Here is a 21,415-nt window from a genome sequence, read left to right on the forward strand (position 1 = left end):
AGCCAAAAAAAATATATTGCTACAATTTACATCAAAGAGTGTTCCCTCTCCAGAACAATTTTATCTTCCCAAAGGAAAATTCTATACCTGTTAAGCAGTAACTCCACATTCTCCCCTTCCCCCAGCCCCTGGCGATCACCGCTCGACATTCTATATGAATTTGACAACTCCAGGTGCCTCATGTAAGTGAATTTATACAGTTATTTTCCTTTTGTGTCTCATTAACTCTTTCTGTTGGCTTTAGTTACATTCACGCAGACCTGGTCTCATCCAACATATATCTATTAGGTACCTGAAGAAGTAACCCCACTTGCTGTTCCCGGGGCAGGTCAGATTATGGCTCCACAGAGGGCAAAATCAGGTGAGAATGTCACTTAGAGGATTCTTCCTGACAGGGCAGGCTGACGGGGTCTGCTGAGACTGTGTTGTAATGAGTTACCATCACTACTTATATAAGTCCATGCGTGCTGGTTTGGGAGCACACGCGGCTTACTACTTTTGTCCCCATGGCCTCCACCTCACCTGAGCTCCACCAGTGTTTGTCGAGTGGGTTGATTGCAGAAAATGACCCTCTAGTGAGAACCTTAACAAGGAAGAACAATGCCTCCAAGATTCTGGTGTGAAGTATGATTATCCAGTAAGAACTCATATCTGATCTGGGCACTTGCCCTAAAATACAAATGGTGTCAAAATTAGACATATCTAGGGCAACCAAAATATTTTCCCATATATTGATGGGAACCAATGCCTTAAAAAAAAAAAGCATAAAACCTTTATTCACATGAGATAAAGAACAGAGTCACTCTAAGATCAAAATCTGGTCTTGATATATGAATTTGCTATTCATTTTCCTGGCTATCGACTTGCCCGAAAAACTGGGTGTACCGCAAACTTTTTTCCCTACCACGTGACACCTCGCGTCTATTTTCATGTCTCTTTCAGCCTGAGGAAGTAGGTCAAAAGTAGGGGAATCAGGTCCGACACAAAGAGTGTGAGGTGTTGGCTGAAAAGTAGGGGCCGAGAGGAGGATGTGTTTCCCGCAGGGGAGCTTCACTACCAAGAATTTCTACCTGAGACCACTCCTGGTCCACAGATGTGGGCCAGATGCCAGCAGAACCTGAGAGGTGGCCCCTCGGTCCTGGGAGAGCTGCCTGAGGAGGGAGGGAGGGAGGTTCCCGGGGTGCGTGCTGTCCTTCCTGGGAGTCCAGGTGCGTAGGCACTTTGATCCGGATGACTCATTAGCCCGGGTGAGGCTGGGGAGAGACTGGGGCAGCACACGGCCAAGGTGCACTTCACGTGCTTGCTCTGGGCTGGCAGGCCTCTCTAAGAATGACAAGCAAAGAGTCGATTACACAGGACTCTGAGAAGATAGACGAACTCCCCTTTACACAAACACACAGGCAAGTCAAACCTAGGGCTTCTAATTGTCCCCCCTGGCCCGGACCCAAGGCAGCAGTTTGGACTATCTTTTTCTTGGATTAATCTGGAATAACTGCCCCCTGTATCTCCTCTTACCCTCGTTTCCCCAACATACTCTAGAATCTAGAGGCCCGACGCTGCCGATGTTATGGGTCAGATGATTCTTTGCTGAGGGCGCTCTCTGTGCCTTGTAAGGTGTTGAGGAGCCTCTCCGGCCACTACCCATTGGATGCCAGCAGCGCCTCCCAGGCTGTGATAATGAAAAACGTCTGTCCGTGTTGCCAAATATCCCCTGGGAAACAAAACTACCCCGACTGAGAAACACGTATCTCCTTAAAACATTTAATGCCATGTGTCAGCGTCTCAGATTTCAAACGAGTGGCCTGATTTTGATTAAAGATCAATTCAGAATGAGGAGATAGCAAGAGTGACTAGCAAACAGTGCGTGGAGCAGAGCACGGGGAGACCAGTTCTACAGTGAACGGGTCTGCAGCCTAGGGCTCATGGTGCTTCTGGAGACTTAGACTTGCAACCCCCCAATACAGCAACATATAGCAGTCTTCTTCTAACTGTGCAGGTGGGTGACTAAGACAAGGATCGGAAAGCACCAACCAGGGCTGGGAGTTCTTTGGAGAAATTCGCATGGTGGTAAGTCCAGTGTTACTGTTAACCCAAGTTGTTAACTTGTGTGCTTGAAGCACAGTGAAGCCAAACAAACCGAAACGTTTGAGTTTGGAGCACAGCAAGGTTTAGTGCAAGGCCAGAAAAGGAGACGAAGTGGCTCATGCCCTGGAAAGCTTCAAGCTCCCGGAAGGGTTTTGGCAAAGCACTTTTGGAGAGCAGGTAAAGGGGTGGAAACAGTGGAAATAGTGACTGACTTTATTTTTGGGGGCTCCACTGCAGATGGTGACTGCAGCCATGAAATTAAAAGATGCTTGCTTCTTGGAAGAAAAGTTATGACCAACCTAGACAGCATATTAAAAAGCAGAAACATTACTTTGCCAACAAAGGTCCATCTAGTCAAGGCTATGGTTTTTCCAGTGGTCATGTATGGAAAGACCATGTGAGATGTGAGAGTTGGACTATAAAGAAAGCTGAGCACCAAAGAATTGATGCTTCTGAACTGTGGTGTTGGAGAAGACTCTTGAGAGTCCCTGGGACTGCAAGGAGATCCAACCAGTCCATCCTAAAGGAGATCAGTCCTGAATATTCATTGGAAGGACTGATGCTGAAGCTGAAACTCCAATACGTTGGACACCTGATGCAAAGAACTGACTCATTGGAAAAGACCCTGATGCTGGGAAAGGTAGAAGGTGGGAGGAGAAGGGGATGACAGAGGTTGAGATGATTGGATGGCATCACCGATGCAATGGACATGAGTCTGATTAGGCTCTGGGAGTTGGTGATGGACAGGGAAGCCTGGAGTGCTGCAGCCCATGAGGTCTCAAAGAGTCAGACACGACTGAGCGACTGAACTGATCTGAACTCCAGTATACTTGTATACTTGCCTGGAAAATTCCATGAACAGAGGAGACTGGTGGGCTACAGTTCATAGCATCATAAAGAGTCAAACACCACTGAGTGACTCAGCAACAACAGGTACTTGAGGCAGGAGCTAAAGCAGAGGATATGGGGAAGGCCTGTCCCAGGAAGGCCTCATGGGGTCCTGCTTGGTTACATTAAGCGTTTTGACTATTCTCTGTCCCATAGTCCCCACACTCCTTTGAAATATCCCAGAAATCCCATATTTGTGTTTCTCAGCCTGTTTCTCACCCCTGGGGGTGGAGGAAGGAAGGGGAGCACTTGGGTTGGACCTTGTGAGTTGCATTCGGTACACTTCCCTTTGAGGTACAGCCCAGCAGTGAGCCTGGCCGGGGCCCTGCTGACCTCCTGAGATGGGGGACCATGTGACTTGGATTGAAAATGGACAAGAAGCACATCCTGTGTTCCTGTGTCCTCCAAGGACACAGGCCCTGCTCACCTAGACGTTCCTTTCGTTGTAGACATTCTTGCGTTAAATGGATCTGGAGTGAAGAGGAAAGAGCTTTGCCGGGAGTCCAGAACCTGGAACTCCAGTCCCAGCTTCGCTACTTCCCCTCTCTGGGTTTTGCTTTCATTATGTGTAACACAAGAGGGCTGGACTAGACGGCCTCTGAGTTTACGCTGGGCTGAGACATTCCCTAGCTCTGGACGCGTCTGCAGTTCTTAAATGGCCCTCAGGGGGCGTGTACTGCGTGGGTCTGCAGAAAGCGGTACAGGCAGATGGTGTCCTCCAAGAGTTCGGATTCTGAATCTGGGTGCTTAAACCATTAAGGATTTGGGGCCAGACTCCAGGAATCTGAACCCTTACAAGTTGTGTGATCTCTCTAAAGTTATTTACACACTTAGTTTCTTCACCTATAAAATGGACCCAAATGTTCTTAGAACAATGCCTGCCAAATAACAAATTCTCTGTATGTGTTAGCTCCCCTAGGGTAAAATGACTGGTGATTCGCACCCTGTGGACTGAAACTCCAAAATATCAAAGCAGGACAATTGAGAGAGGAAGCTGGCCCCTGCCCAGACCGAAGATAAGAGACCAAACATTTCTTATTCTCCAAGTCAGGAGATCCCTCTGACTTCTCACGCACAGAAAGGCTCCCTAGAGGTCAAAAGGGGAGTGAAGCTAACTGATGCTCACTACCCATAGGCCTCTTCAGTGGAACCCATCTTTGCTAAGAAATGTGTGTGCACACATGGAAAGACTCTGAGATTTACCAAATATGGATGCTGAGCCAGGCAAAGCAAAATGACTGGCCACAGGAAACCTAGAGGAAATGCCCCATATAAGTGACTTAAACTGCCACAAGGGTGCGACTCTGTCTATCCACATATACTCTACTTTCTCCCTCTCCTAATAAACACTCTTCTGCTTGTTAGGTTCTTGCCATTTCTGTCCTTTATTGTGCCCGTGTTAAAATGGCAAAGACCTAATAGAAGAAATTAAGAAGAGGTGACAAGAATGAAGAACTAACTATACAGAAATGACCCAAATAACCACAATGGTATGCTCACTCACCTAAAGCCAGATATCCAGGAGTGTGAAGTTAAGTGGGTCTTAGGAAGTGTTACTAAGAACAAAGCTAGTGGAGGTGATGGAATTCCAGCTGAGCTATTTCAAATCCTAAAAGATGATGCTGTTAAAGTGCTGCACTCAGTATGCCAGCAAATTTGGTAAACTTAGCAATGGCCACAGGACTGGAAAAGGTCAGTTTTCATTCCAGTCACAAAAAAAAGCAATGCCAAAGAAGCTAGCAGAATCCTTCAAGCGAGGCTTCAACAGTACATGAACCAAGAACTTCCAGATATGCAAACTGATTTAGAGAGGCAGAGGAACTAGAGGTTAAATTGCCAACATCCATTGGATCATAAAAAAACAAAGAAATTCCAGAAAACCATCTACTTCTGCTTCATTGACTACAATAAAGCCTTTGACTGTGTGGATAACAACAAACTGTGGAAACTTCTTTAAGAGATGGGAATACTAGGCCACCTTACCCGCTCCCTAAGAAACCTGTATGCAGGTCAAGAAGCAACAGTTAGAACTGGACATGGGACAATGGACTGGTTCAAAATTGGGAAAGGAGTACCTCAAGCCTGTATATTGTCACCCCACTTATTTAACTTCTATGCAGAGTACATCATGTGAAATGCAAGGCCTGATGAATCACAAGCTAGAATCAAGATTGCCGGGAGAAATATCAACAACCTCAGATATGCAGATGATACCACTCTAATGGCAGAAAGCAAAGAACTAAAGAGCCTCTTGATGAGGGTGAAAGAGGAGAGTTAAAAAGCTAGTTACAAACTCAGCATTGAAAAAACTAAGATCATGGCATCTAGTCCCATTACTTCATGGCAAACAGATGGAGCAAAAGTGGAAACAACGGCTAATTTTATTTTCCTGGTCTCCAAAATCACTGTGGATGGTGACTGCAGCCACAAAATTAAAAGATGCTTGCTCCTTGGAAGAAAAGCTATGACAAACCTAGGCAGTGTATTAAAAACCAGAGACATTACTTTGCCGACAAAGATCCATCTAGTCAAAGCTGTGGTTTTTCCTGTAGTCATGTATGGATGTGAGAGTTGGACCATAAAGAAGGCTGAGTGATGAAGAACTGATGCTTTTGAATGGTATTGCTGGAGAAGACTCTTGAGAGTCCTTTGGACAGCAAGGAGATCAAACCAGACAATCCTAAAGGAAATCAACCCTGAATATTCATTGGAAGAACTGATGCTAAAGCTGAAGCTCCAGTACTTTGACTATCTGATGTGACGAGCCAATTCATTGGAAAAGACCCTGACTCTGGGAAAGATTGAGGGCAGGAGGAGAAGGGGCGACAGAGGATGAGATGGTTGGATGGCATCACCGACTCAATGGACATGAGTTTGAGCAAACTCCAGGAGACAGTGAAGGACAGGGTAGCCTGGCATGCTGCAGTCCATGGGACCACAAAGTGTCTGATGTGACTGAGCAACTACACAACATCAACAACAATAAACACTCTACTTACTTCAGTATTTTTCATATTTGTGGGGATTCTTTTTCTGTAAAGCCAAAGAGTGAGGGCCTTGTCACTGATGACTGGTCTAATGTTTAGGATTCAGTGTTCTCAACTGTTGTGACCCACCTCTGACCTCAGTCTCTGGCCGGTACCGAAGTCCTTTAAGCCGCTGCAGGCCGAGGCCACCAGAGATCAATACTATGGTGATCAAACCATAGTAAAGATGTAAACAAAATGCTGGGAAATCTAGGTGAAGGATGTTATCCAAGCAATCCAGGGAGGCTTGTCTGTGTGCATCTCTGTGGCTTTAACCAAAGAAAAGACTCAGAAACCCGGAGCATCCAAGTAAATCCAGTTACCCTGCATCCTATGTTGCTTTTCCCAAGCCAGTGGGCTGTCTTCCAGAAGTGGGAGGCTTGGCTCCCCAAGTGTTCTTGCCAATGTGGCCTGGGTCCAAGTTCTCTTGAGGTCACTTCAGACTCCTGGAGCCTGAACAGCTGTTTTTGGGGAAAAAGCCAGCTGTATGTTGAACTGATGGAATTTCCTAGCATTTTAATTGTTAACGGGGAACAAATAGCTGGTGACTCAGAGAAATAACATCTACCACTGGTGCTGAAAAAACCTGAAATTTCTGTACAACATTGGAGAATACAAAGTCTTAACTGCCTTTTATACCCAGGGACAACTCAGAATCAAGTCTTGAGAACCGACAGAGACGACCTGAATGATAAGGCGCCAATGGATATACAAGTCCCAGAGAAGAGGTGTTGGTACCCTGGGCAGGCTATTACTGAATCTTACATTTCTCTTGGGGTTTTATTTTTGGGGGTGGGGGGGGTTCCTTCTGGCAAGTACATTGAATGTAACTATCAAGAGCCAAGACAAGTCAATTGGGAAAAGGTTAGTCTTTTCAACAAATGGTGCTAGGATAACTGACCATCCCATGTAGCACAATGAAGTTGGACCCCACCTCACGCCATATACAAAAATTAACTCAAAATGGATCAAAGGTCTAAAAGTATGAGCTGAAACTATAATACTCTCAGAAGAAAATCTAGGGGTAAATCTCTGTGGCCTTGGCAGAGACAATGGTTTCTTTGCTATGACACCAAAAGTAAAAGTGGAAAAAATAGATGAATTGGATATCATTAAATTAAAAAAAAATTTTTTTGCTTCAAAAAAAGACTATCAAGAAAGTGAAAAGACAAACTACTGAATAGGAGGGAATATTTTCACACGAAAACTTGTTCACAAATGTTCATAACGAAATTGTTCACAATAATCTATTATAAATAGATTTTATAACTTGGCTCTATTTTGGAAGGGCCAAGAAGTAAAAAGAAATCAAATGCTCCTAAGAATGGATGGATGAAGAAATATGGAATATCCAAACAATGGGACACTATTCAGCCATAAGAAAAGGACTGAGACATTGCTACATGCTCTGACATGGCTGAACCTCTAAAACATTTATGCTAAGCGTAAGAAGCCAAACACAAAAAGCCATGTATTGTGTGATTTCATTTATACGTAACAACCAGAATAGGTCAGTGCGCAGAGACAGAAAGTAGGTTAATGGTTGTAGAGGCTGAGAAGAAGAGAGAAGGGAGCGGGGTGACTGTCAAAGTGTACAGGGTTTCTTTTGGGGCTGATGAAAATGTTCTGGTACTAGACAGTGGTAATGGTTGCACAATCTGGGGAATATGTTAAAAATTGCTGAATTGTACATTTTAGAAGGGTGAATCTTGTGGTTTGTGAATTATACCTCAAAAAAAAAAAAAAAAAAGCATAGCTATCATGTGACTCCTCTCCCCTTGCCTATCACACCTTTCCACTCATTTCTTAGTCTTTTTTCACTTGTATTACTTTCAGCCAAGTATTCCTGTTCTGTACTTTGTGGGTGATAATTTTTAACATGGCAGAAATTTATTTTATTTTTTCCCTGCTACGTTTCATCTTGTTGCTTTAACCTATCTTTTTGTCTTTACAAAATCTTATTGAATATGTAATTCGGCATATGAAAAGTCTGTGCTATCTTCAAGTTATGTATCATCTATACATTTGACAAATGTGTATCTTTCACTAAGACTTTGGTTAAAAAGCATTGACTCGGAATTGGTCGTGGACAGATGAGGCATTTTATCTTAACAAAAATGTTTCTTGGAAAGTGGTATGTATGTGACAATTTTGTTATCTGAAGTGATTGGGAGTTTGCTGATTCTCACTCTTGTTGGCTTATTTGAATTTTGCATTGTGAGTTCATGTTTTGCAGAGTTTCATCTGTGAAATTCCTCTGCAGTCTCTGGAGAGCGGTGTGGCATTTGAATCTCACAGCGATTTCAGCCTGAGTTAGTAACCTCTTATGTAGGGAGAGGTGGGGGCTTACTGGATCATGCAGGTAGTATAAATTTGAATTCCAAATCTAGATTAATGTAGGGCCCTTGTTATAAATTGTTAGGGGAGATATTATTTTCTATCAGAGCTCTGAACAAGTTAGATAAGCCACCTTATTATCTCTCTTTGTAAGTGAGCAGATTGTTTTCTCTGTCACTGTTTTTTTGAGGGGATACACTTTAGAATGTCTTGGCTCTATGTGGGAGTAATAATTCCAACGCATGATGGCTTCAGGCCTAGCTCCTGTCTCTGTTAATGGACATTAAATCTGAAGCTTCGGGTCTCAAAGCTCTCAGCACGCCCCCCTCACCCCTGTCCTACCTCCACCCCACCCAGAATGGCCACAGCATCACTCTTACCTCCTCCTTTGGTTTCTCTTTTCTTCTCCTTTTTTTGGCTGCAAGATTTTCCTTTTTTTTTTTTTCCAAAGTAAAATCTCAGCTAATATGTTTGAAGGGATGCTCATTATCTTTTATCTAGAATTTCTAGGTGTTTTTATAGCAAGAAGACATCTAAGCTTTTGAATCTATTGCGCTACCAGAAATGTACGTTTTCACATTGATGATAAAATTCTTGCCTGTTAAACTGGCAAAGATTTAACAGGGGCATATGTGAAAGTGAGCGACGGACTTATATATAGTTGATAGGAGTATAAATTGGTACAACAATTCCTGAGAGAGTTCGGCAAGTAGTTATCAAAAGTGTAAACACTTTGCAAGCCTTTTTTCCAGGTAGGTCCATTTCTAGGAATTTGTCCTATTGAAATCACCATGGATGTGTGTCAAACTTCAGCTACAAGGATATTTGTCAGAGCATAGTATCTCCTAAAATTATAAACTGTATAAATACCCCAGGCAAGGGAAAAAAAAAACCAACAGGAAAAATGAGGAATAAGGGACTTTCCTGGTGGTCCAGTGGTTAAGAATCCACCTTGCAATGGAGGGTACGTGAGTTCAGTCCCTGGTTAGGGAACTAAGATCCCACATATCAAGGAGCAACTAAGCCCATGCACCACAAATAAGACTCAAGAAACCAAATAAATAAATAATTTTTTTAAAGGAGGAAGAGGAAGCACTTGCATCAGGAAATGAACTTTCTGAGAAATCTCCAACAAACTGCTTGGAGCTCCTGGATCAGACCACATTTTCTGGCCATCCCTAGTTATAAGGGAAAATGGAAAGCAGAATTTTATTTGGGTACAAAACTAAGGTTTTTCTTAATAAGAAAGAAGGGAGGGATGGACATCATAGCATCTGTTTATATCTATCTATCTACCTATCTGGGGGCTTCCCAGGTGGTGCTAGTGGGAAAGAATCCACCTGCTAATGGAGGAAACTCAAGATGTGGGTTCGACCCCGGGTTGGGAAGATCCCCTGGAGGAGGGTGTGGCAACCCACTCCAGTATTCCTACTTGAAGAATTCCATAGACAGAGGAGCCTGGTCCACAGAGGAGCCAGGGTCACAAAGAGTTGGACACGACTGAAGTGACTCAGCATGCACGTATGCAGGCGTCTATCTGTCTATCTTTCCATCTGTCATCTGCCATCTACCTTTCTACGTCTGGAAGGATCAACATCAACTTGATTTGGTGGTCATTCCTAGCTGGTAGAATTGTAAAGATAATTTTTACTTTCTTATTTTCACATATTTAATATTCCAAGTTTACTTTCTGTAAAGCTGTATTATATTTATAGAAAGAAAAAGTCACTTAGAAGAGGTTCTAGCTGTTAAGAATGGGATGGCACATGGTGGGGACAGGATCAAAACCAGGTGTGGTGCCAGAGAAGCTGTGAAGAGCAGAGAACCAAAATATCTCAGGAGGAGAGGGTGAAGAAAGGTGATGGAGACACAGCTTCTGTAGTCTGTGGTGGAATTCTGACTGTTCTTGCTGGCGTGTTGCTTCTTTGGCTTTTAATTTAAGGAAAGTCAAAAATGTTGCCTGATGTCTTAAAGTTGCTGCCTACAGCCTAGTTGGAATTTTCAGGGCAGGAGGAAGGACTCTGCAGCCTTTATAGGCAGCCTTGCCCATGGAGGGAGAATATCTCAAATATGCGTGGATTTTGCTACAACCCTTGCAGCTATCTGAAACTTTGTGTGACTTCTCGGGTTAGCTCTTAATTTCGTTGATGATGTTCTAAGACCTTCTGGTTAGACCCAGCCTCAAATAGCAGACAAAAGTGTCTTTTCTAAGAGGAGTAGTTTGTTAGTTGCTCAGTCGTGTCTGACTCTTTGCGACCCCATGAGCTGTAACCCACCAGGTTCCTCTGTCCAGGGAATTCTCCAGGTAAGAACAGTGGAGTGGGTAGCCATTTTCTTCTCCAGGGGATCTTCCTAATCCAGGGATTGAACCTGGGTCTCCTGCATTGCTGGCAGGTTCTTCACCATCTGACCACCAGCAAAGCCCAAGAGGAGTAGGCCCTATGGCTATTAGAATCATAGCAGCTGCCTGGGCTTGAGTCTGGACACAGTGTGCTGGGAATTTAAGAGAAGCACAATTTATTCTTTTTACCTGGGATTATGCTGCTGCTGGCTACTATTTATTGAGTATCTACTGTATTTGCTCATTCAGTCCTTAAAACCACTTCACAAGATGGGTCCTTGTTTTGTTAATTAGAAAACCAGAGCTCAGACGGGTTAAGTAACTTGTCTAAGAGCACACAGCTAGGACAGTGGGAGAAATGTGACTGCAGGTTGTCTGGTTTCACAGTCTATACTCAGAACTGTTAGTTTCTCTGCTCTCAGTGTGGCTGGCTGGCTCCAGACTGTCCTAGATTTAGTATGTTAAGTCCCACATCCTGAGAGACTCCTCAGTTCCAGGCAAACCCAGATGGTTGGTCACCCCAGCTGCTCCCTTTCTCTTCTCCAATCCAAATCCTATCATAGTTGAGAGCTTACTTCCAGTCTTGCCTCTTTTCCGAAGGCCTTCCTGACATCGCCCCCACCCCCCGCCCCCAGTCCCCTTGGGGAGCTCCTTTGGCACATGGTTCTCCTCCACTGAGAACTCAGTGCTGGCTGTGTTCTTCACACGTGGATGCCTTCCAAGCTCGCCTGGCTGACCCGGCAACCATGGACACGTAATTAGCACCAAAGGAAAAAATCCTAGTGCAATTAATGAGTGAATGAATGATTAACATCACCTAGAGCAAAGGCTTATTGAGTACTTCCTGTGAGCAGGCACTGCAAGGTGCTGTAGGAAGCAAATAAGTGAGTTTTAAGTAAATGAGTAACTGAGGCATGAGAATTAGTGAATTGCAGCCTGGGTAGTGGCTTGTGCTGTTAGTGATGTCAACAAAGATGCATCAAGGGATGCTGCATCCCGAGCCTGATGCCTAGGATAGCAGCAGTGGTACCCATAGCAGCATCGGCGCTCTGCTTCAGTAGGTCCCATAGTTTACAAACCTTCTCCCTCACATGACTTCACACCTCTGCCTCCCAGCAGACATGAGAGAGAAGCAGAGGAGACATGTACTGCCCCATTTTCTAGGCAAAGAGAGTGAGTCAGAAAGATTCCTTGAGCGACTGATCTAAACCCGTGAGTGCATAGTGGCAATCCTGAGCCACATCCAGGCCACCACTGTGTCCTGTGGTCTGCATAACTTTCTAAATAATTGAATTGCATGACAACATTTAGAGACGGGGAGATTGCACATAAAAACCTGCATTTTCTGGTTTCTCTTGACTAAATGGAAGATGTGATGTCCCTTGTCGTCACTTGAGATGAGGCATGGACTCTCCTCTAATATTTCCAAGACCATCCTGCCTGTGTTACCTGAGACACCACAACGAAGAGACCAGAAAGTCAGGAAACTATCTCCAGCGCCAGAAGATATGTGGTTATAGGAGCCTGAGGACCCCAAACGTTGTTCTATGTTTCAAATGATCAAAAACACATATAGAAGGAACGGCCACATCTACGAAGGCTCTGCCCACCCCTTTCCCTTTCAGGAATCTAGATCTTGTCCTTGACTTGTCTTTTTCTGTCATCGTTGTTTCCATCTCCCATCTAACTGGCCAAGTCACAAAGCAAACTTTTGACTTTTTCCCCAGTTAACCTTATCATTCTGTAAATGGCAAGTCCATCCTACAAAACTCTGGGGTCATTCCTGACACTGTCATACATACCTGGGCAAAGGTTGGCTCTGCCTCAGAAATAGATCCTGAAGCTGCTGGATCTCCTGCCCACTGTAGTAGCTCCCTAATTGTTCTCCCTGTTTCTACCACTCCCCTGCTGCTGTCTACTCCCAAATGCTGCACAGAGGGATTCTGTTAAAATATAAATATATATATAATATGAAATATAAATATATATAAATATATATATAAATATATATATATTTCATTTATATATATACACACACAATATAATATAAATAATATAAATATAAATATATATTTATAAATATATAAAATATAAATGAGATCAGGGTCTTCCGCTCAAAACTCTCTATGGTTTGCCAACAGAAGAAATATGCTGTCCCTCGTGTGGCCCCAGGCTACTTACTTCACCCTCACTTGCACATTCATTCTGTTCCAGCCAGACTTTCCCTACCCCACCAGCTGAGCTTTGAATACAATAAGCATATTATAGCTTGGGGTCTTCAAACTTGCCGCTGATTTCAATTTTCTAAGGCTGCATAACAGCTCATTCCAAAACTTAGTAGCTTAAAGTAATACTAATCATCTTATTATCTCTTACTGCTTCTGCAGGACAGGAAACCAGGAGCAGTTTAGCCAGGGTGATTCTGGCTCCTGTGTGTGCACTCAGTCACTTTAGTCGTGTCTGACTCTTTGCGACCCCACGGACTGTGGCCTGCCCGGCTCCCCGTCCACGGGATTCTCCAGGCAAGAATACTGGAGTGGGTTGCCATGCCCTCCTCCAGGGGATCTTTCTGACCCAGGGATGGAACTCGAGTCTCTTAAGTCTGCTGCATTGGCAGGCGGGTCTTTACCACTAACACCACCTAAGAGGCCGGTTCATGGCCCTCCTCAATATTACAATCAGATGTTGGCAGGGGCTGAGTCATCTGGGGCTTGGCAGGGATGGGGAGTCTACATACAAGAGGGCTAGCCAGTTAGTGCTGGCCACTGGCAGGAGGTCACAGTTCTTCACGTGGACCTTTCCATGGGTATGCAGCAGGATGTTTAGAGAAGTTGGAGGTTGGATTCCTTCAGAGTAAAAACCGAGAGAATAAGGTGGGAGTTGCAATGCCTTTTACACCTTAGGCTCAGAAATCACCTGCCATCCCTTCAAATGGATTCAATTGGAGCCACAGAGCTGCACAAGGATGTGAAATCAAAAGGCCTGGATTGCAGCCCATTCTGAGGGAGTCTCTGCCTGGGTGCTCTTTTTTCAGTAACCTCAGGGCTGTAAGAAAAATATGGTCTTTTCTACCAAAGAGAAAGATATAAAAAATCATGAAATGATCCATATTCATTTTTTAAAATAGCTAAATAGAAAGATGTGTATATATATATATGTGTGTATATATATATATACACACATATACACACACACACACACATATATATATATACACACACATATACACACACCCATGTACCCAGCTTGTGAATAAGATTTCTAAAGATGGCAGCTCATTGCCAGTCCTTTGGTCTCTTCCCTTCCTGGTTCCCCTTCCTCATAAGAACAATTTTGCAGGCTTTACCCTGGACATGCACAGGAAACTAAAGAGGTGAGGAAAACAGTTAATATAAATCCTCCACTCAGAAGCCTACAAGTTTTACTCATGGCCCCATTCACTGATAAAAAGACTTCAGGAAGATTGTTAACCCCATAATACTGAGCCAATGAGGAACTGCGGAAAGGACTTGTGTGGGCAGAAAATAAAAACCCCATTATAATGATTCTGGGTGTGCCTGCCAACCAGACACCTGGTCTCACAAGACCCTCATTAAAGCCTCCTCTTCCCGCTTCACCTCCTGTCTCAAGTCCATTCTTTGAGTTTGAGCTGGTGAGCGTGTTTCTCACAGGGCTAACTTCATGTTTCCTTAAGATCCTGGTTCTTATTTTCCTTATCAGAGAGGTCTTCATAGACTGCCCCTTATCAATGAACACCTCTACCCTCATAACATTCTTATCCTGTTTTACTTTCCTTCATAGTGCTTATTATACTTGAAGATTTTCTATTCCTTTGTATATTGTTTTTCTCCAGTAGAACGAATCTCAGCCTTTAGACCAGTGCTTGGTGCATAAAAGGTAGTCAATACTTTTCAAATTAATTAATAGTCTATATGCATTAAATTATTCATTGGAATAATTCATTGAGAGGTAAAGAAAACCTTGCCTCTTTCATTACACTTCATCGCATCATATCAAGGGCACGTGCTTTAGCCCTGCTGATGCTAATCTTGATCACTTGGTTGAGATGAGCTTATCAGGTTTCTCATCTGCAGTTACTGTTTTTTTTTTAAATATTCTAATTTATTTATTTGACTGTGTCATGTCTTACTTACCTCACTTGGAATCTTCAGCTGCAGCCTGAGGGATCTTTAGTTGTGGCATGTGAGATCTAGTTCCCCAATGAGGGATTGAACCTGGGGCCCCCTGAACTGGGAGCACTGTGCCTTAGCCACTGGACCACCAGGGAAGTCCCTGCAGTTACTGGGTTTTTTCCATTTTTCCATTTTGTACTTGTTGGAATTAAGTCACTCTGTGCAGCTCACAGTAGGGGTGTGGGGAGTTCTGCTCCACCTCCCTGAGGATGGAGTATCTACATAATTAACTTGAAATTCTTCTGCCCAGATTTGTCTCTTTCCCTTGTTTATTAACTTAATCATTCCTTTATATCATCATGGACTCACGGATATTTATTTTATACTTTGGATTGGAATGCAATCCTACTTCATTTTCTTGCTCTAATTGTCCCAGCTCTGACCATTGGGACCTCTGTCAGCTGGCCCACAGCAAGCTAGATCAGCAAAAGAGGGCACGAGAAGGGGAAGTATTTTTACTCTCAACATTTCTCCATCCATACTTGTGGGGTTTTTTATATTTGTTGAGCACTTCCCTATTTTCTGGTGCTACAAGATGCTCCAGGCTCATCTCATATATTTCTTGCTCCAACTTTTATGTTCTGTAAAGAGCCCTGGATCCTTTTACTGGAAAATGACATCAGAAGACAAGATATGTAAATATATTTCAAAACATGCATCTCTCCCCATTTCCTCAAGCACTACCCTGGTCTAGGCCACCACCTCCTTGGTGGCCACCTGACCAACACCCAGGGTGTACTGCCTCAGTATTTTCTGTTCCTTCCTCCCCACCTGTTCTTTTCCTACTGCAAGCAGAGGCATTATAGTAAGTCATATTGTGTTGGCCAAAAACTTGGTTCAGGTGGCCAAAGTATTGAAGCTTCTGCTTCAGCATATTATTTTATAATAACTTTATAGAGTATAATCTATAAAAATATCAAGTCACTGTCTTGTACACCTGAAACTAATATATAATAATATTGAAGGCAACAATACCTCAAAAAAAAAAAAGTTCGCTCAACACTCACAATGGCTGATGCCCTCATGATTTCTGCTTATTCTAGAGCTTATGCATCCTTGAGTCTCCTCTGGCTCCAATTTCCTGCTTCTTCTGAGCTCTCTGAATCTTCCTTTGTCTCTGCTCCTTCCCTTTGACCCGTCCGCACCTACTCTCCCCCGCTCAGGGAAGCTTAATGTCTTGCTCTAGAAAATTTAACTGGCAATTCAGGGATTTATATAAGGGGAGTTTTATTGCAGCATCATACAGTGCATAAATTAAGACAGAATATTCATGTCTTTATGGCCCCCACCCCCACCCTCTCTGCACCCCCATTGTTCCTGCCACCCACAGTGTTGCTCAGCTCAAGCTCTCCCCAGCCCCTCCTCATTCCACCTTAGGATCTCAGGCTATTTTCCTGTGAGGAAGTTTGGTGCCAGCAGGTAACATTTTTCCTCATCCCTCTACCTTCTGTTCCAAGCACAGTTTCACACAATGCTGCCCACAGCCTTGGAGCTCCATCCACATTAGGTGGCCTCTGAGGGGCCCAGGACAAAGTCAGGGGAGAAGGATGAGGAAATTTTCAAGCCAGGAGGGAGCAGACAGCTTAGCCTGACTCCCTGCCCCAGCATGGAAATCCTTCCTGGAACCTGAGAGCTGGCACAGAGGCCTGTCCCAGTAAAGGATGCTTCAGGGCTGGCTTGAGAGTGAGGGTCATGTGAGACCTCTCTGTACCTCACAGGGCTATTGAGGGGTCAAGTGACATCATGGATAAGAAAATGCCTTATAAAACACCATGTAAATACAAGAACTTGTTGTAATATGGTTTTTATGGGGAAATATAATTTGAGTTCCAAACAACCACTTTCAGATGAATTTTTGGAACATAATTGTAGTGGGCATCTGTTGTTTTGGGTCTGCCGCATGGCCTTTTCCCCTTCTTCTGATAACAATCCCACCCACTCCTTTTCCTCTGAGGAAGTCCACCTCCTCACCTCTCAACTTGTGATACTGCTGGGGCTGCCATTGCCTTATTCTACTGCCGGGACACAGGGATGAACATGTGACTCAGGTTTGGCCAATCACAGCAGTTGCTCCCCTCCACTCATACAATGATTGGTCCGTGGGATCCATAACCCTTAAAGTCTGGCCAATCACTGTTCTTCCTGGATATTTTGACATACTGAAGCGAGCAGAAAAACCCTTTCCTTCTGCTGGTGGTTGCTTAGCAGAGGTGACTAGAGCTATTGTCAGTCTTGTCTTGTCCTGCCCCTGTTCTGTCTCCCATTGCCCCTTAGAGAAAGCCTTCCACAGTAGCAAAGAAGAAGACTGACCTGGGGGTTGATGCTGGAAAGCTGAGTCAACAGGAGGAGGGAGGCTCCCAGCCCATCTTTGGAGAACCTGGCCTTCATCCCTGAGACAGATCACTTTCCTGTCTCCGGAAGAACACATCCCCTTCTTTCCTTCTGCAAAGCAAACTTTATGTCTCTTGTATCCGAAAAAAAAAAAAATCCTTTTCAACACAAGTTAACCTATTGTGGATGGGAGGTGAATATTCATGAGTTTCAGGCTACTTGGTGTGTGAATATCTTCCTTGTCCAAAGAAATTTGAAAGGTCTCACGGGCAGGAGACTTGGGCTTGACACAGGTTAGTCAGCTGACAATAAAGACAAGGTTATTGAATTAAACTGAACTAGTGATCTTTACAGATAAAGCCTGCATCCACCTTACTTCCTTTCCAGAAAGCCTTGGGGCATAAAAAGTAACATATAATAGATGCTAAATATATATAATTGAGTGCATCACTGAATAGATTCATAATTAAATTAAGGAAAGCTACATGTTCATTCACTCTAAGTAGAAGCAATTCTATTCACTACATAAGCTCAAGAGGCAAGGTCTGCATGCTGTGAGGAAGAGGAAAGGGAAATTGGAACTTCTTTTTCTGTTTTGGGATCTTGTTTTGAACATTGCTTAAAAGACTGGGTCTTATCCAGATACTGGTAATCATTTCTTGAGATTTCTGCCAAGACAAAATGTAAACTGTAGATTGGACCAGTTAACTGGAATGTGGAATTTGAGGACACAGAGGGTATGTAAAGGGGTGCAGTTTCTGGATAAAGGTGGGGGCACCAGCTGGCAGGCAGCCCAGCACAGCTCAGTTTTTGAGAAATCAGAGCAACAATAACATAACATGACTTCAGGAAGCAAATGCAGCAAGGACTAGAGAGAGACAGATGGTGCAATTCAGGAGCTAAGATGATACTCGGGAATTTTAGATTGCTTCACCCTATTAGCAAAAGTTAAATAAATACATTTCAATTAAAATCTGGCATTATGAACCTAGATTTATCCTTTTGTTGAAGGTTAATAAAACATATCATATAATAGGCTTGTGAATAAGTTTTCCTTCATCACAGAAGCTGCAGAGGCCCTTCTGCTCACAGGATAGGCTTCCTAGCTCACTCTAGGTCTGAGCAAAAGCTAAATGATGGTCAGAGGAAGCAGACAGAGCTGAAATACACAGCACTCTGAGGCTATTGGTTCTGGTTCTGATCACTTGCCTGCCCAGGGACCTTTTTCTACATTTTTCTCATCTGCCATTATAGAGTTGTTTCTAAGATCAGATGAAATAGTGGATGATAATAGATTTTGAAGACAGTAAATAACTACAGAAATATAAGATCTACATAGAGAGAGGGAAAATAGATCCTAAGAGAAAAACTATGAAGTCTCAACTAATATAAGCCAAAGCCAGGGTCTGAACAATAGAGAAAAGAGGATTTTAGAGGACCAGTATTGTCCACCCTGGAGAAGGGCATGGCAACCCACTCCAGCATTCTTGCCTGGAGAATCCCAAGGACAGAGAAGCCTGGTGGGTTACAGTCTGCTGCTGATGCTGTTCCTAAGTCGCTTCAGTCGTGTCCAACTCTATGCGACCCCATAGACAGCAGCCCACCAGGCTCCCCTGTCCCTGGGATTCTCCAGGCAAGAACACTGGAGTGGGTTGCCATTTCCTTCTCCAATGCATGAAGGGGAAAAGTGAAAGTGAAGTCACTCAGTCGTGTCCGACTCTTAGTGACCCCATGGACTGCAGCCCAACCATATCGCAAACACTTGGACACTACTGAAGTGACTTAGTATGCCTCCAGCATTGTCCACCCAGGAGGATGCTGCTTTTTGCTGGCCTGTTGGAATATGGGTTGTTATTAGGATCCAGGCAGTGTTGAAAGGGTTAACAACCTGGACAGACCCTAGAGCCAGACCATCTGGGTTCAAATCCTAGCTTCACTCATCAGCCACACAACTTTGGGTGGGACACAGGGGAGAGAGCTCAGATGCATGTTTCTCAGGGGAGAGCTCCATTGTTAGGGTCCCAAGGCCATTGGTGACCCCCACAAAACTTCAACCACTGGTCCTGAGTGCCTTCTAGCTCTGACGTAAAGCCGCTCTACCCTTCTGTCACTGGGAATTCCCTGCTCTTTCTCTCAGAGCCTTTCTGATAACTCTGCTGCCTTCCATCCCCCTTCTTCCTCCATCCAGCCCCTCCCTTCTCCCCATGTTCATGACTTGAGGGGATTTTCCTGGGAAGTCTGAGTGCACTTCGTAAACAGCCAGCTGCTCCATGACTTCTTCCCCTGTGCGCACTGTCAGCTGTGAGCAGATGGCACTGGGGAAGGGGGGCAAGTTGGAAGAGTGTGGCTGGGGAGACACAGGTTGAGGGGGGTCTGGATCCCACTTTCTGGGTAGTTTCAGTCCTAAGCTGGCTTTGCTCATGACCCTTCCTTGCTGGTGGCCTGGTCCTTGTCATCTTGGGCAGGGCCAGAGATGCCAGCAGCATCTTGCCCAAGATCACTCTGCTAGATAGCAAATATATATATTTTTAATTTTATTGAAATATAGTTGATTTACAATGTGGTATTTAATTTTCTGCTGTAGAGCAAGTGACTTAGTTATGCATATTCCTTCAATCATAAGCTGTTATGATTTATCACAAGATGTTGGATATAGTTCCTTGTGCTATACCATAAGATCTTGCTGTTAACCCATTCTATATGTAATAGTTTGCATTCACTAAGCTCAGTCTTCCAATCCTTCCCTTCTTGCCTCCTGACAGCCACAAGTCTGTTCTCTATGTCTGTGACTGTGTTTTTGTTTTGTGGATATGTTTATTGGTGTAATATTTTAGATGCCACATATAAGAGATAGCATATGATTTTTATCTTTCTCTTTCTGACTTACACTTTGCTTAGTATGATAATGTTTAGTTGCATCTGTGTTGCTTTAAATGGCATTATTTCGTTCTCTTTAATGGCTGAGTAACATTCCATTGTATGTGTATATACCACATCCTCTATCCATTCATCTGCCGATGGACATGTAGGTTGCTTCTATGTTTTAGCTATTATAAATAGTGCTGCTCTGAACATAGGGGCACATGTATCTTTTCAAATTATAGATTTGTCTGGGGGTATTTCCAGCAGTAGGATTGCAGAATCATATGGCAACTCTATTTTTAGTTTTTTGAGGAACCTCTGTACCGTTTTCCATAGTGGCTGCACATGTGTACATTCCCACGAATGGTGTAGGAGTGGAGAGCGAGGATCCCTGCTGCTGATGAGCTGGGGGAAGAGCCTATTGCATTCTGTGGCCGCACTAGGACTCAACTCAGGACCTCTGCATGTCACGTGATCAGACTGACTACTCAGAGTCCCCCATTGAGAGCTTGGCTCTTGACCAAGGAAATCTGAACCTTCAGTTGGACTGGATCAAGAGTGGGAAAAAGGGAAACGTTCCAGTCTTCTGGATCCAGGTAATACATGTAGAGGAGAAGGAAGGGAGCCAGGGTGCTTGTCAGGCTCCTGCTCCACCCCTGGGAAATTACAGCATGCAGACTAAACACCCTCAGAAAGACATCAGGGACAAAAGAAGCCCTAGGTGTAAAAAGACAATTATTTTCATGGTGGGTAACAAAAGTGTAGCTAGAATAACATGGAGATCAAATTGTACATTGTGTTAACTTATTTGACAACCTAAATACTTGCATCACCGACTCAATGGACATGAGTTTGAGCAAGCTCTGGGAGTTGGTGATGGACAGGGAAGCCTGGCGTGCTGCAATCCATGGGGTTGCAAAGAGTCAGACACAACTGAGCAACTGAACTGAACTGAAAATACTACAGAAGAGATGAAAGGAAAAAAACCCCAATAATCCTGGGACATCAAAAGTAATTATCCTTCAATTAAAAAATAATTAATAAAATAAAAATATGAATATTAAAGTTGCCATTTACTAAATGCTTTTTATGTGTAAAGTACTATATATAATATAAATATATAAATACATATTCACATATGATATGTTTTTTGTATGTATTATCTCCCTTATTTCCCACCCATGAGGTATTAGTTATTATCACCATTTACAGGAGAAGAAATGAAGGCTTGAACCCAGGTTGCAAATGGGCCTTCCAGAGGTGAAATATAAAATGTATACAAGTACAAGGATGCCCCCACAGCCCAGCCCGACCTTTCTTGGACCTGCTTTCACGGCTCTTAGAAGTCGGTT

The 21,415-nt window shown here is 43.7% G+C and overlaps 1 long non-coding RNA gene across 1 annotated transcript; it reads right to left on the reverse strand.

The window, feature by feature from the left end:
• Positions 1-828: 828 nt before the first annotated feature.
• Positions 829-13,163, reverse strand: LOC122425622. The gene is made up of 3 exons (XR_006264932.1): positions 13,054-13,163; positions 12,480-12,620; positions 829-1,323 (listed from the first exon to the last, which is right to left on the reverse strand). It is a non-coding gene; the product is annotated as an uncharacterized LOC122425622 (long non-coding RNA).
• Between the last annotated feature and the right edge of the window lie 8,252 nt (positions 13,164-21,415).

This window comes from Cervus canadensis, chromosome 23 (assembly GCF_019320065.1).
Source record: "Cervus canadensis isolate Bull #8, Minnesota chromosome 23, ASM1932006v1, whole genome shotgun sequence".
Taxonomy (NCBI): Eukaryota; Metazoa; Chordata; class Mammalia; order Artiodactyla; family Cervidae; genus Cervus; species Cervus canadensis.